We start from the raw sequence: 6000 nt of genomic DNA on the forward strand, positions 1-6000 counted from the left end.
ATTTTTGTGTTTCCTTTCTAAGGGCTTCTACTTGTTTACTTGTGTTTTCCTGCATTTCTTTAAGGGAGTTCTTTATGTCTTTCTTAAAGTCCTCCATCATTATAAAAAAATGTGATTTTAAATCTAAATCTTGCTTTTCTGGTGTGTTTGATATCCAGTGTTTTCTTTGGTGGGAGAGCTGGGCTCTGATGATGCCAAGTTGTCTTGGTTCCTGTTGATTAGGTTTCTGTGCTTGCCTCTAGCCATTGGGTTGTCTCTGGTGTTTGCTTGTCTTGCTGTTTCTGGGAGTGACTTGACCTTGCTGTAGGCCTCTGTGTCAGCACTCCTGTAGAACTGTTTTCCTGTTTTCTTTCAACCTTTCAGAGCACAGGTGTTCTGATTTCAGGTGTGTCGGTGCTCCTGGGGACTGTCTTCCAGCTCTAGGCGCAGGCAGGAATCAAAGGGTTCTGCCCCTGATTGCTCCTATGTCCTTGCACCCAGCAGGCACAGCTAGCACGAGGCGATTCCCTCTTGGGTCTGGACTGTGGGCAGAGGGTATCCTCCTCTGACTTCTCAGGAGTATCCACACTTCTGAGGGTTCAGTTCTCTCCCTCACGGGATTTGGGTACAGGGAGCTGTTTGGCCAGTTCAATTCGGTCCTGGGCACAGACCAGAACCTTGGGTACCTGCGTCTGTCTGTTCCTATATCCCTGTGTCCAGAGGCACTGTGCAGTTTCCCCTTGGACCAGGGATGTGGGCAGAAGTGTGCAGAGGTGGCAGTCTGTCCTGCGGTCTCAGGATGTCTGCACTCCTGGGTGTTCAGCTCTCTTCCCCATGGGATTTGGCCAATGTTTTTGTTTTGTTTTGTTTTTTGTTTATTTCTCTATTTCAACAAACTATGACCTAGGTTTTCTAGAATTTTTCTTTGCTGATCTGAATGCCTGGCAGTTTTTATCCCATGGTATTTTGGGCTTTGACTGGCCTGACTTCTTAAAGTAGGGCCAATGCTTTCACGCCTCTGCTGCCCTCTCCTGGTGATAGTTGGTAACCTCCACTCCACGAAAAAGGCCTGATTTCTTGGTTCTAAAATAATGCTGAAGGCATGCTTGCTTTGCAAACATCTGTTTGGCATCATTTTAATGATGGCAAAGACTAGCCATCATTTTATATTTCCAAGAAGATTTTAAACTGGAAGGAGAGGAAAACATGGGCCTAAAGTTTACTGGACCAAATGTCTTAGGGGGAAATGGTTCTTCTAAATAAAATCTGTGACCAACAAGCTCTGCACCTTTGTCGTCCCTAGGCTGAGAGCTTTCTCATCAGAGGCAATGCTACAGCATCGATAGCAGGAGGTAAAATGCTATTCGAAATCTTCATGAGCTGCCGACGCTTTGGGGGATCTCCTTGACTATGCAAAGGCCAGACCCAGAAAATGAGAGAGTATAAAACAGTAATAGGAGAAAAATAGAAGGGAAGCTTGATGACTTTGTACAAGGCATTTATTTCTAAAACCAATAAAAATTAAACAAAGTAACGAAGGAAGAGCAACATTACACTTCATTCCCATTTTAGGTTGGGGTGTCAATTGTTATCATCAAGAAAATGGGGAAAACAACCTCACAGACCGTATACAGGAAGCCCACGAAAAAGGAAGACAGAAGTGGGATGCTTCAGTCCTACTCAGAAGGGGGAAGAAAATAACCCAGGGAGGGAGAGAGAAGGGGGAGGATCAGGTGTGGAAGGAGATGGGGGAGAGTACAGAGGGTCAGGGATTTGAACGGAGGTGTGTAACAGTGGGGGATGGAGAACTGGGGGTAGCCACTAAAAAGTTCCAGATTCCAGGGACCCAAAAGGTCTCAGGACCCACTGCAGATGACATTAGCTGAAATACCTGTCCCACGCGCGACCTCGCCAGCAAGAAAACACGCGTGGACATAGGAATCCTCGCTGCGACCAAACTTTATTAATATCTTAAGGAGAAGCCCCCGCGCGCCCGCATGGCGCGGCTATATACACCCCAGCGCGGCGCATCCACACCTGATTGGTCGCTTACCCATGATCTCATAAGGCACGCCCCGGAATGGGCAAAGACCTGGCACGAAGGCACTCTTGCACATGCGCACACAGTTAACTTCCTGAAAGGAAGTGGGCTGGCACGGTGGAGGCCAGCGCCATCTTGTCTAGCTCGGCCTTCCACGTGGGGCGCAGTGGAAGCCAGCGCCATCTAGTGGTGGCGAATGTTATTGCGGCCCTCTACAAATACCCAATGAAGGGGAACTAGAACCTATAGAGACCATATCCAGAGGTTAGGCACAGCCCACAGTTGAGGGATGGGGGCCAACCGCCCATCTCAAAAATATTAATCCAGAATTTCTTCTGTCAAAAGGAAATGTACAGACCAAGAGTGGAGCAGAGACTGAAGGAAAGGCTATCCAAAAACTGCCCCACCTGAGGATCCATGTCATATACAGAGGCCAAACCCAGACACTATTGCAGATGCCAAGAAGTGCTTGCTGACAGGAGTCTGGTATAGCTGTCCCCTGAGATGCTCTACCGGAACATGACCAATGCAGATGAGGATGCTTGCAACCCGCCATAGGACTGAACACAGGGACCCCGATGGAGGAGTTAGACAAAGAGCTGAAGGGGTTTACAACCCCATAGGAAGAACAACAATATCAACCAACCAGACTGCCCAGAGCTCCCAGGGACTAAACCATCAACCAAAGAGTACACATGGGGGACCCATGACTCAGCCACATATGTAGCAGAGCATGACCTTATCTGCATCAATGGGAGGAAAGGTCCTTGGTCCTGTGGAAGCTCAGTGATCCAGCATCCGGGAAAGCTAGGGTGGGGAGGTGAGAGTGGGTGGGCAGGTGGGGGAGCACCCTCATAGGAGCAGGGGGAAGGAGGGAGGAGATAGAGGGTTTGTAGAGGGGAAACTGGGAAGGGTAGATAACATTTGAAATGCAAACAAATAAAATAACCAATAAAAAATAATATGACAAGAAAGAAAATGGAAAAATATCCAGGTGACGAAAAAAAACGTTTTGCAAGTCAGCAATAAAATAAGGGAGTCATGCTCCAAATATCTAAAAGATTTTTATTAACTCAACGATAGAAATTCATAACCTAATTTAAGAACCAACGGTTCAAGTAAACATTTCTCCAAAGACAACAGGTAGCCGGCACGCATTTCAAGAGACGTTTCCATCATCTGTCAGGAAAATATCAATCAAAACTACAATCAAAAGGCACTTTGTGCCTAATAAGGTTGTCAGTTTGAACAGACACAGTACAACTGCTACTAGAAGCTGGACACCCATGCCGGGTGGGACGGGCTTGCACAGGACGCAATCAACCAGCAAACACTTAGACAGTTCCTCACACTGCAAAACAAGGGGAGATACAATAACTCAGTGGTCTACGCCCAAGAGAACGGAAAACATATTCACAGAAAAACCTATGCATAAATGATAATCATAATATCGCCTGTGACACTGAAATGGCTCAAACAACTCAACCCTCCACCAGCCGATAAGCTATGTATTTGTGCAAGGAGATCCTACTTGGCAATAAGAAGAATAAAATGTCCATTCACGCTACGATATAGACAGACCAGGAAATATGCAAAGTGGAAAAAAACCATCACAGAAGATCACTTGCTGCATGATTCCACTAAGGGAAATGCTCAAGAGGTGCTGAGGTCATGGTGTCTCATCACAGCAACTAACACTGACTAACACAGGGCTGAGGAGATAGTCTACATGGTGATGGTTGCACAAATCTATACCGACCCCCCCCCCCAACTATGAACTGTCAATAGATGAGCTGCCTCGTGTCTGAATTGAGTGTCAATAAAGATGTTAAAGTTGGCGATTGGTGACTGTGAAATGCAGAGTTCTTTCCTTTGGGGTCAGGAGCTGTCCAGGTATTAGCTATGCAGTACTTTTAGGTATGATGGTTAGGTATGTGGTGAGGGTTGCCGTGACTGACTTATGGAGCTTTCCATAGGCTCGACTGCACAACAACAACATTTTTAAAGTGTCCTCGGAGCTGGGAAAACAGCTCAGCAGGTAAAGTGTGTTGTAGAAGCATGAGGACCTGAGGTTGCACTTGCACTCCCAGCACCTTGTAAATGCTAGACACGACAGCGTAGCCTGTAACCACTAGGAGTCGAGGCTGCTGACCCTGAAGGTTCACTGTCCTGCTGAGGAGGGGAGCTCTAGGTTCAGTGAGTGACCCCATGTCAGGAAAGAGGAGGCTGTCAGGGAGTGCATTCTGCCTTCAGTCATCATGCTACACACACACATACACAAACACACACACCACACACACATACATACGCACATACTACACACTCGCACACCACACACAAACACACAGCACACACAGACATACATACATACACACATATATACACACACCACACATACACATCACACACACATACACAAACACACACACCACACAATACAGATACATACACACATATTACACACTTGCACACTGCACACACATACATACACACAGCACACACAGACATATGCACATATACCACACACACATACATACACACAAACACACATATATACACACACCACACATACACATCACACACACATATATACACACAAACACACATATATACACACACCACACATACACATCACACACACATATATACACACAAACACACATATATACACACACCACACATACACATCACACACACATACATACACACACAAATATATAGATACACATCACACACACATATATACACACACAAACATACACACACACTACACACACAGACATATGCACATACATACAGGCATACCACACACACACCAGTCATACACAAGGACAGGTACAGGACACACACATACATACATATCACACACACACACATTCACACATACACATATACTAACACAGACCGACACACACAAACACAAATTTTAAAAAATCTTTATCTAAAAATAAGAACCTTGAACTCAGGCTGAGGAAGTGACTCAATTAAGAGAGTGCTTGCCTGACAGGCACACATCCTTGTTTGATTCTGGTGATGAGTGCTCACACTCGGCACGTACCAACACTGGATGTGTGCCTCAATCCTAGCACTTGGGAGGTGGAGGCAGGAAGATCAGAGGCTCGTGATCACCTTTGGACACATAATAGGTTTGGACTTATCTGGCCTACTTAAGACCCTGTCTCAAAAAAAAAAAGTCTAGAAAAAAGAAAAGGAAAAGGAAGAAGAGGAGGAGAAAGAGAAGGAGGAGAAGGAAGAGGAGGAGGAAGAAAAAGAAGAAAGAAGAAAAAAGTATTATCTTGTAGAGTAGGGAGCACTGTTTTGAAAGGTTGCTCAGAAAGCGTGAGCATTCTCTAAGCAGAGTTCGAGTGGGAGACCTCAGCCCTCATTGCATCCCGCTGTGGAAAGCAAACACACATTTCTTACCTTCTTTTGCATAAGAACTCATTAGTGTTGAAACTTAAACATTTTATCCATTCTTTGGGACGTTTACACTCGCATTTGCATTATTCAGCAACTATTTATTAAATGCTTGTCTCATCCCAGATACTCGGTGGGGCAAAGTTGAGCTGTCTGGAGCTCTCTTGGATGGCAACTGGAACCCTGTGATGGTTTGCAAGGGTCTGAGGAACAATCGCCAATCCGCAAATTATGAGGAAAGCTATAATCATAAACAGGTACAAGTGGAAAGTATTCAGCTCTGAAGGAGCACTTGAAAAAAAATCCCCCTAGTCCAAGATGCGTGGAGAGGCTCTGCTCAAGGAAAAGATGGACCCAAAATACACACTTCCCCTCCCGGTCAAAGGAAGAGGACGCTGGCTCCATCAGGCACAGCCGGAGCAGCCTAGGCAGGGGACACACAAGGGTTTCCCGCTGTGGGGGAGAACTCATGTCTTAGAGATTCACAGTAGAGTTTATGCAGTCCACAATTGTTCAATGAGTCTTTCCAAAATTGAGGATTCTGAGACAGACACTAAAATCAA

The sequence above is a fragment of the Rattus norvegicus genome, chromosome 7, assembly GCF_036323735.1.
Source record: "Rattus norvegicus strain BN/NHsdMcwi chromosome 7, GRCr8, whole genome shotgun sequence".
In the NCBI taxonomy this organism is placed as follows: domain Eukaryota; kingdom Metazoa; phylum Chordata; class Mammalia; order Rodentia; family Muridae; genus Rattus; species Rattus norvegicus.